Below are 21,722 nucleotides of genomic sequence, written 5' to 3' on the forward strand. Positions count from 1 at the left end.
GACTATATAAAATTACTTATGGCTAATAGAGGAAGGAAGCTCTCCTTTGTTTGGGGGGACGGACAGAGGCTGGTTTTTGTGGAAATAAAAGCAGCAGCCATTTGCCTTGAGGCAGAAGCGTTCCAGGGGGAGCCATTTGCCATCAGGGCTGAGGCCTAACCTGCTTCCCTTTGACCTTCTCAGAGCTTGTTAACCACCCATACCTGACTTTGGTGGATTTGGTAGGTTTATCCTGAACTTTGATGTGGCAGCCTATCAGTTTTGTGATCATACACTGTTCTTTCAACAGTCTAACCAGCTACATCTCTTTTCCCTCCCCTCTTTTGCTATGCCATCTCCCCAGTGTCTTTCTGCTTAACTTCTCTTTGCCTTTGCAATCGTGAGTGAAAAGTTTTTCCTGGCTTACAATACAAGAAAATAAGACATTTACTTCAGTATGGTATGGGACATATAGTGCTGTCTAAATATGACAGAACAGTGATGGCAGACCTCTTTTGGTTTCCATGCCAAAATGTGTGTGTGTGATTTGCATGTGTACTTCACTATGTACACAGGCCTTTCTGAAGCCTGGTAGGTGAAAATAATGCCCAAACGGGAAAACCGGAAGTTTGGAAAACACACTTCCAGTTTGCCCATTGTGCTGGTTTTTTACACACTGGGGCTTCAGTAAGCTTATTTTATTTTATTTTATTTATTTTGTCCAATACACAATGAGGGTTTTGGGGTGTGTGTGTGTGTGTGTGTGTGTGTATATATATATATACACACACACACACAGTGGTAACTCAAGATACGAACTTAATTGGTTCCAGGGGGAGGTTCGTAAGGCGAAAGGTTCGTAAGACGAAACATTGTTTCCCATAGGAAACAATGTAAAGTCAATTAATCCGTGCAACAACAAAAAAAAAAACCCACAAAAAAACGCTGCCGCCCGGCTGTCACCTTTTAAAACAGCTGGGAGGCTTCCCAGCAGCCTCCTGAACCCCAACGCCAAACCCTCCACGCACTTCGCCCTGAATGCCTCCTGGCTAAAGCCGGCGGCGGCAGACTGCCTTTGGGTTTTCGGCTGGGGGGGAGCAGGAGGACCTTTCTAACTCCCTCCTCCCCAAGCTGAAAACCCAAACGTGGTCTGCTGCTGCCCGCCTGAGCCAGGAGGCATTCAGGGCGTGGAGGAATGGGAAGCTCAAACGCCAGTGGCTTCAGCTTCCCATTCCTCCATGCACTTTGCCCTGAATGCCTCCTGGCCGCCTGGCAGAGCGCTCGCAGCCAGTGGGCGGTGGCGGCGGCGGGGGACAAAAGGCAGGCCAGCGCCTGGCTCATGCCTCTCCGGAGCCGCCGACCGAGTGGAGCAGTGGCGCGGGGAAGGAGAGAGAGAGAAGCAGGTGGGGGGGGGGGACAAAAGGCAGGCCAGTGCCCGGCTCCTGCCTCTCCGGAGCTGCCGACCGAGCAGAGCGATCTTCTGCTGGCCACGGGTGAAGGGCGGGGAAGCCTCTTGCACCAGCTGCTACAGCCGCTGGCTTCCCCGCCCTTCGCCAGCAGAAGATCGCTCTGCTTGGTCGGCGGCTGCCCAGAATCGTTACCCCTCTCCCATTCGGATCTCCCCCCCTCCCCGCCCAGGGGGCTGGCCTGGGAGGGGCGGGAAAAAGAGAAAGAAGGCGGCGCTCCCCTCCTGGCCATGATGGTCCCTTCCTTACGGCTCACGTTGGCTGACGGGGAAGGCTAACCTAAGTGGTGCCGGAGGGGTTGGCGTGGCGGGGGCAGCAAAGTCGGTGCCAAGGCAGCCTAACCCCACCGGTGACCGCCAAAGGGTTGGCGAAGGGAGGGTGCTGCGGCGACCTGGCCAAGCCTATGGATGCGCCTCCTGCCGCTCTGCCCAATCGCAAAGCCGAAGGAGGCACGGGAGGCGGTGAATGTCATGTCCTCTGGCCAGTCAAGCGAAGCAAGGCGGGGAATGTTGGGGGGGGGGAGTGAAGAAAATTGAAACAGATTACGAAAAGCTCGGTGGTGGATGGCACTCCTTCCAAGAAAACGCCCAGCTCAGCCCCCCGGAGGCGTTTTCCTTTCAGTCGAGCCTCCCCGGCCAAGCGGCTGCCTTCCGACGCAGCAGGGAACATCAGCGCGGGAGGCAGGAGAGGAGCGGGTGTCCGGAGAAGCAGCCCCGCCGCCACCACGCCCGGCTCAGCTTCCCTGGCTGCTTGGCCGGGGAGGCTCAGCCAAAAGGGTCTGGAGCGGCAGAGCCGAGCATGCCTTCCGCCCGGGGAGTCCTGCCCTTTCATCCCCGCCGGCCACAGGGGTGAGGGACGGGGCAGGACTTCCCGGGCGGAAGGCATGCTTGACTCTGCCGCTCCAGCCCCTTTTGGCCGAGCCTCCCTGGCCAAGCGGCCGCCTTCCGCCGCTGCACCAGCCCCGAGTCGGACACACCCTCACCGCTGCTGCCCCCAGTCGCTCCCCACCCCCTCTCGCTGGAGGTCTAGCCGGAGCCTGAGCCGGGCCCACTTGGCCACGCCTCCTTGCCCGCCCAGGATACTGACCTGCTGCCTCACCCCGCGCCCCGTTGCAGACCGTCTTTGTGTTTTTGGCTGGGGGGAGGGAGTCAGGAAGGTCTTCCTGCTCCCCCCCCCAGCGAAAAACACAAAGAAACACACACAAAAATGCACAAACCGCCGGCGGTTTCAGCCTCCCTTTGCCCCACGCTGCTTCGCCCTGCCTGTTGTCCTGGGAGAAGTGCTGGGGGGAGACGACAGCTGGGCAGCGGGGCTTCTCAGAGGCCTCCCGAACCCGAACTTCCGGGTTCAGCGTTCGGGAGCCCGCCGAGAAGCCCCGCCGCCCGGCTGTCACCTTTTAAAACAGCCGAGGGGCTTCCCAGCAGCCTCCCTAACGCCGAACCCGGAGTATTCGGGTTTCTTCCCATGTAGGATTTGGAAATTTCTGGTGATGTTTCGACGAGGTCCCACTCGTCATCTTGAGGCTGGTGTTTCTGTCCTTGTTCTAGGGCGAACACAGCGAGACCTGAGCTGCCTTCCTTCTATAAATACTAGTGGCTGGGTGTGGTTTGATGGCTTAGCAATTGCCTGCTGTGTAGAAACTTCCTGGTGTGTCAGTGGGGTACCACCTGGTGTCGTTGATTTAACTGAGGTATGCTGATTAGTTAATGATTGTGGATTAGGCATAATGGGTAGAGACTGATCAAGGAGAGATTCCACCTAGAAATAAGGAGGAACTTTCTGACAGTGAGAACAGTCAACAAATGGAATAGCTTGCCTTTGAAAGTTGTCATCACACTGGAAGCTTTCAAGTAGAGATTGGACTGCCATTTGGTGTCGGGTCTTTTGCTAGAGGGAGGTGGTATGCGTGGGTGGACTAGATGATCTACAAAGTCCCTTCCAACTCTGTTAATCTGTTAAATCTGTTATATATTTCTCTTCACGCAGCTGGTCAAAACCAGAATTCTGAATGTAAAAAAACCAAAGAGGTGAAACTAGAGAGAAATGTATTCAGAACTCATCTAATTCAACCCAGCTCTTCTCATCCTATCATCATTTCGAGGTGGCGCAGCAGGTGCTGTACTGCAGGCCACTGAAGCTGACTGAAGATCTGTAGGTCAGCGGTTCAAATCTCATCACCGGCTCAAGGTTGACTCAGCCTTCCATCCTTCCGAGGTGGGTAAAATGAGGACCCGGATTATGGGGGCAATAGGCTGGCTCTGTTAAAAGGTGCTATTGCTAACATGTTGTAAGCCGCCCTGAGTCTAAGGAGAAGGGCGGCATAAAAATAAATAAATAAATAAATAAATAAATAAATAAATAAATAAATAAATAAATAAATAAATAAATAAATAAATAAATAATGAATGAATGAATGAATGAATGAATGAATGAATAAATTTCTGTCTTCATGTATAGTACGGTCCTTGTATTCTGTAAGCAGCTCTGAAGTTCTCAGTTCTCATTGTAAAATAATGACAAATTTGATTTATACCTTATCTTTTAGCAGAAACTCCTTAGTATGAAAATCAAAGCAGGAATGTTGCTCTCATCTGAGTGTTTTGAAGGAAACACTACTTTGGTGTGGCACTTTGCTTTGAAGGAGAGTTTCAGCCGAGGTTTCGCTGAGTTCAAACCCCTTTGAAGCTTCCTATACACTACTTTTATAATACAATATAAATTTCATGATATAAAGTTGTAGCCGTAAAGCTATAGTTACAGTTAAACCTTTCTGTTATAGTAAATAAATGTAAAGACTAAATAGCATCTTGTATAAAAAGGGCAACTTGTCTGGAGGGAGAATTATTTAGCACTGTCTATGTTCTGCGCCACATCTTGATTCAGCAATTGTTTTTAAAATGTATTCAAAAACAGGGGAAAGAATCTGTAAAGTAATAGTGAAAAAGTTGACAATCTCAAATAGACTTATAAATGTAGTGCACAATGGAAGAGGCCTCATTTTTTTAAAAAAATAACTAGTTTGCAATATTACAAAAAATTAGCATTTTTGGAATTAAATGATTTGAGTTCAGAAATAACAAGGATTGGGATTCCATTGCGGCGCAGGCGGAGTAATAGTCGGACACAAGGTGTGGGTATAACGGGGTCACTTTTTATTCAAACAACTTAACTTCTTAACTTATTAACTTATTTAAACCATTAACCCCACATGACCTGCAGGGTGCAAAATCAAATGGGGGCGGAATAACATAGCCAATTCAGACAGAGCAACCCTGGGGCGAAAACTCCTTGAAACTGGGTGCGGGTCATGGTAAACTACACCTACCCCCTGCACCCTTACTACGCCACACCTGGCGTGTGGGATGGCTCGCTACTGGTCTATGTTAAACTCCAGCAAGCGAGCCACAGGAGCGACTCACTCCCCGAACCCAGGCCGGTCGAGCCCTGTAATCCGAGAAGGAGCTCGCCCCTCACCTCAGTAGAGGTGCCCCTAAAGGAGCTCACCAGTTGCTATTTATTTTATTTTCCGCCCCCTATCGGCCACCCCTCCCCCCCCAGTGACCCTAAGGGGGGGGGCACTAGATGGTGGGGCCACCCCCTAACCACACTCCCACGCACAGAGTGGAGTAGGCGAAAAAACAATCGCAGCTCGTCCAATTCTGCTGCGACTGCAAAAAATTCCTACTCGGCCCCCCGGAGGGCGACCCATCATATGCACCCTGTAACAGAGGGAGGGTGGGTGGGTGCCTCACGATGCTCCGGGCGAGACTGCTGCGCCACAAGGCAGCCCCCTTTTATAGGGCTGCCCTGCTCGCCCGGCCAATCGGTGCCCACGCACCGCACCACGTGGTCACGGCACCCCAACGTGGGTGCCGTGACTCCGCCCCCCAACATGGCGGCCTCCATCCCCGCCGATTGCCGCAAACCCCACCGGCCGGTAAGTCGGCTGTGGGAATTGCGGCGCAGGCGGAGTAATAGTCGGACACAAGGTGTGGGTATAACGGGGTCACTTTTTATTCAAACAACTTAACTTCTTAACTTATTAACTTATTTAAACCATTAACCCCACATGACCTGCAGGGTGCAAAATCAAATGGGGGCAGAATAACGTAGCCAATTCAGACAGAGCAACCCTGGGGCGAAAACTCCTTGAAACTGGGTGCGGGTCATGGTAAACTACACCTACCCCCTGCACCCTTACTACGCCACACCTGGCGTGTGGGATGGCTCGCTACTGGTCTATGTTAAACTCCAGCAAGCGAGCCACAGGAGCGACTCACTCCCCGAACCCAGGCCGGTCGAGCCCTGTAATCCGAGAAGGAGCTCGCCCCTCACCTCAGTAGAGGTGCCCCTAAAGGAGCTCACCAGTTGCTATTTATTTTATTTTCCGTCCCCTATCGGCCACAGCAGGGGGTGAAATTTTAATTTATTCCCCCTGCTCCCCCCCCTGCACATATATGTGCAGGCACCTCTGCAGGTCGGCTATAAATTTATCGTTCCCACTATCGGTCAAGTGTACACCGTCCTGTCTGTACAAGTCTATGAGGGATGCCCTGATGTCTGGATGGTCTATCACTCCACCCCCAGCCTGAATCACCCACTTCTTAACCGCTCTGTTTACCCTCTTCCTAGCCTTATCCACTGCGCTAGGGCTTCTAGCCTGCCTCCAACTCCTCCTGGGCAGGATGTTGGACCACCACACACACGTATCTGGCCACCGCTCACAGATCACTTGCAAACTCTCCCAAATGTGCCACAGCAGCTCTACACCTGTCATCGCTCCCAGATCGTTCCCACCAACATGCAAGACCAAACAGCCCGGCACCCCTCGCACCATCCCACTGTTGAACAACAGGGGAAGAACTTCACGCCAACGTAGGCCTCGACGGCCCAGCCACTGAACAACCGCTCGATCAATCTCCAAATTCGTGCCGGGCGTCGTCTCACGGGCCCTCCGCTCGGCCCAGTACACCATGCTGTGGCCACATATCAGGATTCTGCGGCGCCAGTCAAGTCGTCGGGCTAGAGAAAGGGAGGAAGCAGAGCAGCATCAGACTGGCGGCCCAGCACAACCCCCCCGCCCCGCCCCACTCACCTAGGGGCGGATGTACGTCCGGAAGGCCCCAGATCTCCAGCGGCCCACTGTCTTTATATCCAGCCTGCTGAAACCTTCGACTGCTGCCAACGACGCTGCACCTATTCTGAATGAGTGTGTCCCGTAACGTCTGGGGTCCAAGCCCAGCCTTGCCAGCGCCCTGGACGTGACAGCCCAGAACTGGTACCTGGTCAGGGGTTCACCGGACACATGACAAAACAAAAAACCCGGCTCTTCACCCCTGTGGGCCCAATACGCCACCAGAGCTGCCACCGGGCACACCCGCCGGTTGTTAGCCCGGGAAAGTTGGACCGTCACACCTCTACCCCTCTGGTCGGTCTTGGACCGTCGAAGCCTCAAGGACACCGAGCTACGACCTAACTTGATATCCCTTGTGGTGAACGCCTGGCCGGAGCTATCGGCTCGGGAAGCTGCTAGAACCTCGCTAACCCGAAAAGCCCCGAAAAACAAGGTCACCGCCACCGCGTGGTACAGTGATGCCTCATACTCAGAGCGGCAGAGCCGACCCCACAGCTCGTAAAGCCCCCTCAAGTGGGTGAGCTTTAGGGGACGCCTGCTGTCACCCTGGGCCTGACCTTTCTCCCTGATCCACCCCTCCAATGTCTTCCTAATCCTGAAATCCCCTGTGGTGTCCGAAAAACCCCGAGACTTGGCTACGAAGGCCAAGCCTGCCAGCTTGCCCCTAATAGTCCGGGCAGACAACCCACGGCGGCGGTTAAGCGCGCAAAATTCGAGCAGGTGTTCGACCGGGGCCGGCCAAAGCTGATCGTATCTCCTATCATGACGAAAAGCCCAAAATTCCCTACCTGCCCGCTGGTATGCTCTCCTGGTGCTGGGAGCTATGGACAAATCCATGGCCTTGCTTACGTCGGCCCTCCAATTAGCCACAGATGCTGTGGGGCTGCTTCCGGGTGCTCCTCGGCCTGTGGGGCAAGCAGCCGGAACCTAGCCAACTGCCCCCTTGACAGTGCGTCAGCCACCCCGTTTCTTACCCCTGGAACATGATGTGCCCGGAAGAGCATATTATTGGCAAGACATCTCGTTACCATATGCCGGACCAAACCCATAACCCGTTCGTTCCTAGAGGAGAGTGTATTCACTACGTGTACTACCGCCATATTGTCGCACCAAAAGTGGACTGTCCTACCGGCAAAACTGGATGCCCACAGCTCGATGGCCACGACAATTGGGAATAGCTCCAAAAATGTCAAATCCCTACAGATGGCCTCCCCGCGCCACTCCTGCGGCCAGTCAGCCTGAAACCATTTGTTCTGCCACACCACACCGAAACCGGTCGTGCCCGCCGCATCGGACTTCACTTGAAAGTCCGCTTTCAGCAGCATATCCTGTCTCCACAATGACACACCGTTGTACCCGTCCAGAAACCCTTGCCACACCACGAGGTCCTCCCTAACACTCTTCGATAACCTGATCCTGTGGTGCGGTTTTGTCACACCAACCGTTGCCCTGTACAGTCTAAACATAAAGGCCCTTCCCGGCGCAATCACACGACAAGCAAAATTCAACAGGCCAGCCAGCTCCTGAACCTGTCTCAGAGTCACCTTCTTAGCGGCTCGGGCAACCCTCACCGCTTCCTTGAGTCTAGTCAGTTTGTCATCGGGTAGCCTACACGTTTGTGCAATGGAGTCCACCTCGATGCCTAAAAATGTCAGTCTAGTCGAAGGCCCCTCGGTCTTTTCGTGAGCCAAAGGTACGCCTAAATCCGCGCATAAAGCCTGGAAACCCGTCATTCCCTGCTGACAATCCACGGCGCCCGCCGGCCCCGCGAAGAGAAAATCATCCAAATAATGTACGACAGACGCAAAGCCCGTACTTTTAACATGCGCCCACTCCAAAAATGAACTGAACTTCTCAAACAGCGAGCAGGATATAGAACAACCCATTGGCAAGGCCCTATCAACAAAGAACCCGCCCTCGAACTGAAAACCCAACAAGTCGAAATCCCCCGGGTGAATGGGCAAAAGCCGAAAGGCCGATTTGATATCACACTTCCCCATCAGTGCCCCCACTCCGCACGCCCGGACCATCGTGACAGCCGTCTCGAATGGTGTGTAGCGCACCGAGCAGAGCTCCTCGGGAATGTGATCGTTCACCGATTCACCAGGGGGGAACGACAGGTGATGTATGAGCCTGAACTCTCCCGCGGCCCTCTTGGGCACCACACCGAGTGGGGACACCTGCAGGAAGGGCAGGGGGGGCTCCGCAAAGGGGCCCAAAACCCGGCCCTCGCGCACCTCCTTCATAATTTTGTCCCGCACTACGCGGCCCATACCTGCCACCGACCTCAAATTGTCCGCCATGCAGGCCCTGCGCGGCCCCCCGTACGGGATCCTGAAGCCCGCGGAGAACCCCGCGAGCAGGAAATCAGCACCCTTCTTGGGGCGGTAGCCGGTGAGCCAATGCTGCAACCTGTCCAATCTAACGGGGGTTGGGCCCCTTACCTTGAGCTCCCCCAGGTTGGGGTTTGGCGGGGGTCCCGGCGTCCTTGGAGCCGGCCCCTCCCCGTCCCCTGTAACAAGCGGAGGTCGGGTGTCTACCACTACACAAGGCGCAGGCGTGGCGAAAACGACAATATGACCTGGAACAGGCCCCCCTGGCGCCGTACTCGTAACAGTACGGCTGGCCTCGAAAGGACGACCCAGCCGTGCTGCGCTGGCCGGAGGCCGGGGTCCCCGTCCCCACCGCCGGGCGGGGAAGAGTAGCCTCCTTGCCCGTTGTTAAGAGAAGATGACCTGTGGGTGTTCGCCCACTGGCCGGAGTTGACGCTTGCTGCGTGGCCTGCAGCCACAAATCGTTATGCCGCATATCCCACGGCCAGTGTCTATTGTGGGCGGCGAACCTGCGAAAGTCCTCGTCATAGCGCTTCCAAGCCTCCCCCCCAAACTCCTGATACGCTCTCAGAATCATGTTCATGTACAAGATGAGCTCATGTGTCTTATGGACATCGTCTTCCACCACCACAGAGTGGTAGGCCAAAAATGCATACGCCCACGACAGAATCCCCTTGTCCATTTTGGTGCCTTTTGGGTCATCCGACCCCTTCTTGCCCTCTTTATCCTTCTCCTTCTTAGACTTTTCAGGTAGCAAAATCTGAAACATGTCCACATAAGCGCCCCGCCAAATTTTACGCTTGAGGGACTGGGACATGTGCATACTAAGCGGAGTGTCCGGTAGGCCCGGCGCGAAAGGATTATCGCTGTCAAAAGAGGTACTGGTGGACCCAGAGGTGGTTGACCCTGAGCTGTCCCTCGAGGTATCCCTCTTCCGTTTGTGCCTCCGAGCCACTGCCCTTCTACGCCCCCTCCTCCAAACTTGAGCAGCTGTGCGGGAGCGCCAGGTCCTCTGACCCCCCTGTGTCGTGCGTTTTGTAGCCCGTAGCCTGCCGCGAGGCCCTCTTGGGAGGGACCACCGGTGCCTAGGCACAGGGCACTCACCCCAGTGAGAAGAGTCGTCGTCTGCATCCTCGGAGCCGGACACTGCTCTCCTGGCCTTCCGCCGCCTGCTGCGCTGCTTCGCGCGCTGAGTCCCGCGCGCCCTCCGCGGGCTCTCCGCAGACCCCGACGAGCTGCGAGACCCCTCTGTATTGTCCACGCCCGTGGCACGGCCTCGCCGGGACCTGCCCCGCTTCCTTGGCCTCTCATCAAGTTTCTCAAGCAAGGAAGACAGTAAATGTGAGGAAACCGAAAGGGAATCCCCATCCCTCTGCCCCCTCCTGGTAGGCCCTGCAGCGGGGGCCTCAGCCCCAGATAGACCAGTTTCAGACCCACTGGGAGTGACCTCTTCTGCCCCAGTGGCCTCGCCCGCTCCCCCCGGCGCAGCCACCGGCCGGGCCCGGCCCTGGCGTCGACCCCTCACCACTGAAGAGGCCCCCCTATGGCCCACTGAGCGCCCCCGGGGGCTCACCTCCCCGCTGGGGCTGCCTTCCCCTACCGGCCTCCCGGACTGCCGAGCCCCCGGGGCTTCTCCCCAAGTCCGCTTGGGGGCCCGCTTCCTCCCGGTGCGGCGTGGCTCAATGGGGGGGGGGGGCCCGGCCCTCCGGCCTTCCCCCCCGAGGCCCTCCGCCGTGCCCCCGATCGACTACGTCCACCCCCCGCCATGCCTCCATGCTCAAATGCGCCTCCAAACCCTGTGGGGGGTGTCGCCGAAGCGAACTAAGGCTCCAGCCGCCGCTCGCGGCTCTTCTGGCCTCGAAGGCCTGACGCTCCGGCGACGATCGGCTGCGCAGCAGGCCTTCAGGCCTGTGACGCAGCAAGCTGGGAGGAACGACAGCAGCAGCCTCGCCTCACGATGCTCCGGGCGAGACTGCTGCGCCACAAGGCAGCCCCCTTTTATAGGGCTGCCCTGCTCGCCCGGGCAATCGGTGCCCACGCACCGCACCACGTGGTCACGGCACCCCAACGTGGGTGCCGTGACTCCGCCCCCCAACATGGCGGCCTCCATCCCCGCCGATCGCCGCAAACCCCACCGGCCGGTAAGTCGGCTGTGGGAATTGTTTGCACTTTATATCCATACTACTATATCAACAAATGCAATAACATTTTTCTTTCTGGAGTGGCTACCCTGTTTTCCCCAAAATAGGACATCCCCTGATAATAAGCCCAATCAGGCTTTTGAGTGCCTGGCAATAAAGTCAAGTGCTTATTTTAGGGTTCAAAAAAAAATATAAGACAGGGTCTTATTTTTGGGGAAATACGGTATTTAGTTGGTATAATTTAGTTTCATTTAATTCAAAAAATATAGTATAACTACATGCAATTATTTGTTCACTTCAAATGGATCATCCAAAATATATGTTCTTAACAGGAAATAATTTTATATTCCTTAGTGAAAAGGTGATTATAAGATGATTATATCATCTAGTTTTATCCAGCAATAGTTCTGCTGCTCACGTAATAATAATTTTTTCTTTTACCTTATAGTTCCAACAGTTTTCCATAGAGTATATACAGTTGCACTAGAAATTCCGCTATGTTAAAAACTTTATTGCATAATGCCGTATCTAAACTAGTAATTACATTTTTCTGGACATCGGTCATGAATTGGGGGAAAAAAGCCACCAATGAAATACTAGTCAACTTGGAAGAGGCCATAATTTATTTCAACCTCTTACTCTCTTTCACTTCCTAGCCTTGTATCATGTTATAGATGTTCAACTACCTCACTGTAGTCCATGTCCTATTAAAATTGCTTCTGAACTGTGCTGCTCTGTATATGGGTTTATCTTTGAAGATAATCTTGAAGTTGCAACTCATGCTAAAATTGCTCACTTATTAAGCAACACAGAAACATAGAAACATAGAAGATTAATGACAAAAAAGGACTTCATGGTCCATCTAGTCTGCCCTTATACTATTTCCTGTATTTTATCTTCAGATGGATATATGTTTATCCCAGACATGTTTAAATTCAGTTATTGTGGATTTACCAACTATGACTGCTGGAAGTTTGTTCCAAGCATCTACTACTCTTTCAGTAAAATAATATTTTATCACGTTGCTTCTGATCTTTCCCACAACTAACCTTGTGCCCCCTTGTTCTTATGTTCACTTTCCTATTAAAAACACTTCCCTTCTGAACCTTATTTAACTAACATATTTATGTTTCAATCATGTACCCCCTTTTCCTTCTGTCCTCCAGACTATACAGATTGAGGTCATTAAGTCTTTCCTGATACGTTTTATGCTTAAGACTTTCCACCATTTTTGTAGCCCGTCTTTGGACCCGTTCAATTTTGTCAATATCTTTTTGTAGGTGAGGTCTCCAGAACTGGACACAGTATTACAAATGTGGTCTCACCATCGCTCTATACAGCAGGATCACAATCTTCCTCTTTCTGCTTGTTATACCTCTAGCTATGCAGCCAAGCATTCTACTTGTTTTCCCTACCACCTGACCGCACTGTTCATCCATTTTGAGACTGTCAGAAATCACTACCCTTAAATCTTTCTCTTCTAATGTTTTTGCTAACACAGAACTGTCAATACAATACTCAGATTGAGGATTCGTTTTCCCCAAGTGCATTATTTTACATTTGGAAACATTAAACTGCACTTTCCATTGCTTTGACCACTTATCTAGTAAAGCTAATTGATATCAAATAATGTTCTTCGGCTGCCTGTCTGCTGTTGAGCTAATTGTAGGTATTGAGATTAGTCTATAAAGCCATAAAGTGTATGGGACAGAGGTATTTCAAAGATTACCAAAGAATACCCACTATGTTAATATTAGCTGGGGAGACCTTGCTTTCAATTCTACTCATGAAGGTGTCTCACAAGAACATGGCTAGGAATAGTGCCTTTTGCCCTACCGCAATTGAAACTGCTCACCAATTATGTGTCTCTTTTCTGAGGGAATTATATCTGCTCCAACAAGATGAAACTTTTCCAAAAAGAAAATTTCCTTTTAATTTGTTTTTTTTAAACGAGTTTCAGATTTTCTTTAAGCTTTATTATTTTGTTTTAGCATTACTTGTTTTTATTTGACAGAGGTTCTTTTTTTTTTTAGCATTTCTCGAGGAGAAAGAGCAATAGATGAATGAATGAGCCAGTGAACAAGTGAACAACTAACCAATGGTAAATGTATGCTGTCTAAATGCCACGTACTCCCACCTTGTGCTGAATTTGGAATGAGATGTGTTATTTGCACATCTTGCTAAAAAGGTTACCTCCTCTTCTGTAATTTGGTATAAATCACTGATTGCAGAACAGTAAGCCTAAAGCAGCAATACATGCTATTAAGCAGCCTCTATTAGAGCAGTGTTTCCCAACCTTGTCCACTTGAAGATATCAAGTGGCCAAGGTTGGGAAACACTGATCTAGTGTAATCCCCTACCCAAGCATGGAGACCCTACACCACTGCGGACAAATGGCAGTCCAATCTCCCCTTGAAAGTCCCAAGTGTTGGCGTGCTCACAACCTCTGCAAGCAAGCCATTCCACTGGTTGATCGCTCTCACCATCAGAAAGTTCCTCCTTATTCCCATGCTAAATCTTTCTTTGGTCAGTTTCCATCCGTTATTCCTTGTCTGGCCCCCTGGTGCTTTGGAAAACAGCCTGACCCCGCCCCCTCCTCTCTGTGGCAGCCCCTCAGGTATGATGTCTCCCCTGGTCCTTCTCTTTGCTTAACCACTTGCATCCCCTGCAATGGGGAATCAGCTCTCTCCAGAGATTCGTACAGCCTCCACCCTCCTCGCCTTCCGCAAGACACTTAAGACTCATCTATGTCGCCAGGCATGGGGTAGCTATGCTCCCTTCTTCTCTGACCATTAAATGTTATGTGTGGATGTTATTGAGTAGACTGATTGTTTTGTATATAATGGGATTTCAGTTTACTGTTTTTAACTATTAGATTTGTATATACAGTGTTCCCTCGATTTTCGTGGGTTTGAACTTTGCGAATAGCCTATACCACGGTTTTTCCCAAAATATTAATTTAAAAATACTTTGCGGGTTTTTTTTTCTATACTACGGTTTATCCTGCCCGATGATGTCATACGTCATCTCCAAACTAATAATTTTTGCAAATAAATAACAAAAAAAATAATTATTGTTAATAAATAATTATATTTATAAATATCAGGATCACTAAGTTTCTTATTCAATGGTGAGTACCACTAATAATGGTGAGTAAGTGGTTGGGAAATGGTAATTTAGGGGTTTAAAGTCTTAAGGGATGGCTTGTGATAATATCCATAGCCAAAAAGGCTGTATTTACTTCCGCCTCTCTACTTTGCGGAAATTCGACTTTTGCGGGCAATCTTGGAATGCATCCCCCACAAAAATTGAGGGAACACTGTATATTGTTTGTATTGCATGTTGTGAGTCGCTCCAGGTCCTCGGAGAGGGGCAGCATACAAGTCTAATAAATAATAATAATAATTCCTTCATTCATGTCCTCCATACAAAAACAGGACAGAATCATTGCACTCTAATACAGTGTTTCCCAACCTTGTCCACTTGAAGACATTTGGACTTCAACTCCCAGAATTCCCCAGCCAGCGAATGCTGGCTGGGGAATTCTGGGAGTTGAAGTCCAAATATCTTCAAGTGGACAAGGTTGGGAAGCACTGCACTAAATTACCTAAAAGGTCTCTTCCAACAAATAAATAAATAAATGAATGAATGAATGAACGAACGAACGAACGAACAAACAAACAAACAAACAAACAAACAAACAAATAAACACAAATAGCTTAGCATTTCTTAGCTCAGAAAAAAGTAAGGCATCCTACAAACTTCAAAGGAACCCCATTCTAAAGATGTGGTGTTTTACATTTGCAAAGATGTCTAATGATTTAATTAACTTCTTACAGTAAGAAGATTCAGTAAAGAACTCTAGCTCAGTTATGCCGTTCTATCAAAAGAGAGAAGCAGGCAATTTGTTGTATATTGTTCAAGATCACCAGTCAGTCTCAACAAAAAACAAAATTTGCTACTTTAAAAATACATGATTTTCCATGAATTGATATTACAGCTTTCCAGGGACAGAGTTTCTGATAATAGTGAGAAAGAAGTTGGACTTTTATAAAAGTACAATCGATAATTATGCATTTTGAAAATAGTCAGATGGGAAGAACATTTCTGGGGGAAATGTCTTTGAAGGTTTTGAAAAAAATGAAAACTGGAGTGTCAATCAACGCAGTTGTTTTGCATTTTTCAGGTTTGTGCAGACAAGGACTTCTGGGGATTGCCTTTAGCTTTTGAGAGATTAAAAAAATGCAATTTTATAAAATGAATGATTCTTCATGGTGACAGTCTCAAAGTACTGCTACCGATGAATCATTTAGTAATATATTTAGTACATTTTGGGATCCATAGATGTGTGTGTTTGTGTATATACATATACATACATACATACATACATACATACATACATACATGTTCAGCCGGGCTTTATGGTTTGAGCCTCCCGAAAATTCAAGGGAAAAAATTCAGACACACACACACACTTGAAAATTCAAAAACAGTGTTTTTTATCACAAAATTCAAAAGAAACAAAGCACCCTTTTTGTATTGCAAAGAGCACTCTTCCCAAAACAAACTTGTAGGCTGTAAAAACCCCTTAAACAGTCCTTAAGTACTTAGCTAGCAGCTGTGAAGAAACGTCACAGCCCTCCTTCTTCCATGAGTTGAAACACACACGCTTTGCTCTGCCTTGGTTTCAAAATCTTGAAAAATGAACAGAGTCCTGAAACAGCAAGTCACGGTCCAAACCAGTACGATCAGACAATCTCTACACTACGAGGCCAGCACACTGCCAATTTAACAGCAGCCCTAATTACTTGAACCCCACCCAACCACAAGTGGACTCAATTATCTCCTATAATACTTTTGAAGCTGTTCACTCCTAAGCATAACTCTACGGATGCATGGGTCTATCATTAGTTCCTCATCCGAATCTAAGGAAGATCAGGATGATTGACTTCTTCCTGGACTGTCTTCCAAACCCCCCTCCTCCATCTCACCATCACTTCCTTCTGCAGAGGACAATTCCCCGTCTGACTCTGTCGGCAGCAAAACAGGCCTATGACATGTTGATGTTTCCCCCGCATCCACCTCCTCAGTCCTTGGGGCAGGAGCTGGGCCAGAGCTAACCACAACACATACACATACACATACACACACACACACACATATGTATCACATGTTTTTGCTGAATTTTTAAAATTAAGGGCGACTAGGATAGCGCTATTTCGGCCTTGGCTGTAGCCAAAATTCTATGAGACTTTATAAGAGGGTTTTCAGAATGGTGTTAAAATATATTTTTTAAAATTAGAACAGCTTATATAAACAGAAAGATACTGTAATCCTAGTAATCTACCCATCCCAGGTTATTGAGAAAGATTTGATATGCCACATGTCTCATTCATGCCAAGCTGGGGGTTGCAACTTGCAACCAGGCAATAATAATAACTGGTAAGGGCATAATTTTAAAATAAAAAAGAATCATTTTAGACTATTTAAGATGACTTTGGAAATACGCGTATCAATTGGCAGGCACTTACAATACCTTTTGCCCTTTCTGAACTGTGTAGCTGGATGCCCAGATGAATGCATTATCTCTTCTAAAAATATGTTGTGGTTTTTAAATCTCTTTTCAGATTTAGCAAAACGAAATTAGTCTAGAATGAAATAAGGTAAGAAGGAAATCAACTCCTTGAAAATCAATGAATCTGTTGTATTAACTCAAGTGCAAAGGTTACAGTGGAGGAATGTTCAGTTACTAATCTCAGGGGGTAAATTTGACTTTTCCTAATCATAGTCAAAGTAAGTTTTACTCGACTCATGCAGTTTTGCATTCCATAGAGAAAAGCCAGATTTGTAATAGGATTTTTAAAAATATTCCTATTGTACATTTCGCATGTTATTGGACAATTAAAGCATTGCCCATCTCTTAAACAGGGTGACTAGGATGAATCAAACGATCCATTATGAATTTCACAAGTTATGCATCTTCTCTCCCCTTTCCTGTGACCATCTCATCCTCTGACCTCCTTCTCTACCTTCCTTTCTATTCTATCTCCTTTCTCTTCTTCTCACCTTTCCAACTACTATATCTTCTTCCTTCCTTCTTCCTTTCTACCTCCCCTTCTACTCTATCTCCTGTCTCTCCTTCTTTCCTACTTCCTCTTATGCCCACTTAATCATTCCCTGAGTGGACAATTCTAATTACAAAGGGTTTTTTAAATTATTTCCCCCCCACTAAAAACATACATAGACTATCATATACTTCAATACAATTTAATAAACATGTATCATCCATTAAATATAATCATTAATACAGTAATACCTCATCTTACGAACTTGATTGGTTCCGGAGGAGGTTCGTAAGGTGAAAGGTTCATAAGATGAAACAATGTTTCCCATAGGAAACAATGTAAAATCAATTAATGCGTACAAGCAAAAAAAAAAAATTGCAAAAACGGCGCTCCACTGGGCGGTGCTGCCCAGCTGTCACCTTTTGAAACAGCCGGGTGCTTCTCAGCATTCTCATGAATGCCAAACCCGGAAGTTCAGCAAAAGTTCAGGTTCCAGTTCCGGTTTGGGAGGCCGCCGAGAAGCCCTACCACCTGGCTGTCACCTTTTGAAACAGCCAGGGGGCTTCTCGGCGTTCTCCCTGGAAGTTCGGCAAACGTTCGGATTCGGCGTTCGGGTTTGGGAGGCCACCGAGAAGCCCCGCCACCCGGCTGTCATCTTGCCAGAAGAGCCACGGAGCTGTCGGCCGGTCAGGAGGCTCAAATGTAGGTGGGGAATCCCAATAGGGAATTCCATGGGCGGAGCTTTGATGTCATGAAGACGTCCTTCCTGGCCAGCTGAAACATGGCCGACAGCTCTGTGGCTCTTCTGGCAATGTGACAGCCAGGTGGCGGGGCTTCTCAGTGGCCTCCTGAAACCGAACGCCATGGAATCCAGGAAGTGATCACCTTGGTGTCCTTAGCAACCTGCCAGTATACGTGACATCAAAGCTCCACCTCCGGAATCTCTTCGTGGGAGGGATTCCCCAGCTCCTTCAAAGGGATGTCTTTTCAAGTAAAAATAAACCTTTTTATTTTTACGAAAAAGGATGCTGCAGTGGCACTGCAAGCAAACGGCGGTCCTTTCATTTAAAATAAACATTTTTATTTTTATGTGAAAGGACCGCCCTTTGCTTGCAGCACCGCTGTGGTGTCCTTTTTCATAAAAATAAAAATGAATAAAAGTAAAAAATCCGTAAAAATAAAAATGATGGGATTCCGGGGGGCGGAGCATTGACGACACGTAGCGTTCAGAGTTCGAGTTCAGGTTCGGTTCGGGTTCGGCCGAACTTTACGCAAAGTTCATCCAAACTTGCCGAACCCGAACACCGTAGGGTTCGCCCATCACTATTCATTACCACTGTAACTCTAAACGTTCACTAAACAAGTGATCATAACTCCCAAGTGGCTAAACCTGTCACTTGAGGCAAAAGGAAAGATAGTGTTGCCGGCTTCACAAACATAACTAAAACCTAATCATAGGCTTCCACATAGTTTACATGATTATGTAGAAACCTGCACTGTATACATTTAAATTGAGGATATTTGTGCAACAGTGCTTCCGTGTAAACATATAATTTAATTGCTTCTTAGTTCTTTTTAAAGTTGTCATGCTGAAAATACTTTCCCTCTAATACTTGGAACTTAAGCAATTCCTTTTTGGTCATTACGAAAAAGCATTCTACTATATAGAAATTAGTACAGAGGATAGAAAGGGACCTTACCTGCAGGTGCTGAGGTGCCTAGAAATGCCTCTGCATGAGAATATATAATGCAAACCTATCAACTGAAGTAAAGCGAATTTGAAAGAAGAAACAGGACCTTTCACTTAAATAAACAAAAATGACCTTGCTTGTTGTTGTTTATGATGATTTTAATCCAACACTATAAGCTTCCATTAATGTAATTCTCAAGCTTTGCAGGAAGAGCCCAACTAATTTGGAATCATCCACAGACCTCTTCAGTGTGCCAAGATACAGGTTTAATGGCTTATGGCAACAGAACATAATTTAATGAATTGAAATGCATGCCACTCATAGTGGAATCTAGGCAAAAAATTGTTCTACTTCATTTCTATGGGAAAAGTTTAATAGAAGTGTTCCTTCCTTTGTTTGCTAGCCTAAGGATCAAAAAGGTGTATTAGAAAAAGAACTGATAATGTTCTTAAAGACCAGTAGTTCACTGGTCTTTGAAATAATCTATATTATAATATTTATTTATTTATTTATTTATTTGTTTGTTTGTTTGTTTGTTTGTCATACAAATATAGTATTGTATATGTTGTTTGCTTTTTTAAACATGATAGGGTTTTATGTGCTTTTTAATATTAGATTTGTTTTCATTGGAATATTGTTTTTATTATTGTTGTGAACCGCCCTAAGTCTTCAGAGAGGGGCAGCATACAAATCTAATAAATTGAATTGAATTGATACGTTTAACATAATATAAGTATAAAGTAGAGATAGAAAAGATAAAAAGATATTAGGACAGGGACAGTAGGCACGAAGGTGCACTTATGCTTAAGACCCTTACAGACCTCTTAGTAAATAATGTAAGGTTGAAGATTTTGGGATTGGGGGAAGAAACAACAGAGTCCGGTAGTGAATTCCAGGCATTGACCACTCTATTGCTGAAATCGTATTTTCTGCAGTCTAGTTTGGAGCGATTTACATTTAGTTTGTATCTATTGCGTGCTCTTGTGCAACATTATCCAATGTTTAAAGAACATCAGCTTTTTTAATAGTTATATTTATAAAACTACTTAAAGGTATTTGTTGCAGGAAACAGGAAAGATCTACTGCATAATGTAGTTTGCAATGATATAAACACCATTTTAATTTTCTGAGTTTCTGAATTATTGAGTTAAATCCACATAATTGAAACAGTGCATGAATTTTATAAATAGATATGGACATTCTGAGCAACATCGAATATCTCAAATTAATGCAAGAAAGAGTAAGATATCTTATTTGAAAGATAGCAAATCTGGTCGATTAGCTAAAATGTAATGTCTGTATGTGGAAAATGTAGCTTGGTATTTTTCTTCTATGCATCTAGAAATCACAAGGACTTGTTTAATTGAACTGTGGCATATCAACTATACATGTACAATTGCATAAAAAAAACCCAACCCACGGATGTTCCAGCATAGCTATTGGAATTTTTTCTGCAAAAGTGATCAGTTAAAGAAATGTAAACCCCAGTATACATTTGTTGGAAATAAGAAAATTCAAAAATAAAATAGTACAGTGGTACCTCATGATACGAACCCTGGTGATATGAACCCCTCGTGATACAAACCCGGGGTTCGGAAATTTTTTGCCTCTTCTTACAAACTTTTTTCGGCTTACGAACCCACTGCAGATCACAAAATGGCGCTCTGCTGGGTGCCACCGCCCGGGTTCGGGAGGCCGCCGAGAAGCGCCCGGATGTTTCAGAAGGTTACAGCCAGGCGGCACTGCTCAGCGGAGCGCCGTTTTTGCGATCGGTGGCAGCGTTTTCAGCCGATCTGGAGGCTAGAAAGGAGGTGGGGAATCCCAATAGGGAATTCCATGGGCGGAGCTTTGACGTCACGAAGACGTCTGACCGGGTTCAGCGTTCGGGAGAACGCCGAGAAGCCCCCCGGCTGTTTTCAAAGGTGACAGCCGAGCAGCGGCACCCAGCGGACCGCCATTTTGCGATTTTTTTTCTTTTTCCACGGATTAATTGCTTTTACATTGTTTCCTATGGGAAACAATGTTTCATCTTATGAACGTTTCACCTTACGAACCTACTTCCGGAACCAATTAGGTTCGTAAGATGAGGTATTACTGTATATAGAAATGTATATAAATGTAGGTGATCCAATTCTGCCTGGGCAGAGGGTTGGATTGGATGACCTACAGGGTTCCTTCCAGCTTGAACTTGTTAAATATTAGTTGTTTTTAGATAGGAGAAAATATGCTGACATACAGTGTTCCCTCGATTTTCACGGGTTCGAACTTCGCAAAAAGTCTATACCATGGTTTTTCAGAAATATTAATTAAAAAATACTTTGTGTTTTTTCCCCCTATACCATGGTTTTTCCCACCCGATGACATCATATGTCATCATCAAACTTTCGTCCACCTTTAATAAATATTTTTTTTAATAAACTTTAATAAAGAAACATGGTGAGTAATAAACTAAATGGTTGCTAAGGGAAAATTGAGGGAACACTATATATCCTTTTTAAAATTAAGAACGAGGTCCAACTAAGGGATATTCCTTAATGCTAAGCGCAAGACATATAAGAACATGCTGTATCCACAAAATATGTCTTAGAAGAACTTGAAAGATTAAAGATAAATAAGGCAATGGGTCCAGATGGCATCCACCCCAGAGTTCTTAAAGAACTCAGATCTGTCATTGCTACCCCCCCTGACTGATTTGTTTAACCAATCCCTGTTAACAGGAGATGTTCCTGAGGATTGGAGAATGGCCAGTGTTGTGCCTATCCACAAGAAGGGCAGTAGAGAAGAAGCTGGTAACTACAGGCCAGTTAGCTTGACATCAATTGTAGTTAAAATGATGGAGACCCTACTCAAAAAGAGGATAAATCAGCATCTAAAAAACAATAACTTATTGGACCCAAATCAGCATGGCTTTAC

This window comes from Erythrolamprus reginae, chromosome 3 (assembly GCF_031021105.1).
Source record: "Erythrolamprus reginae isolate rEryReg1 chromosome 3, rEryReg1.hap1, whole genome shotgun sequence".
NCBI classification, from domain to species: Eukaryota; Metazoa; Chordata; class Lepidosauria; order Squamata; family Dipsadidae; genus Erythrolamprus; species Erythrolamprus reginae.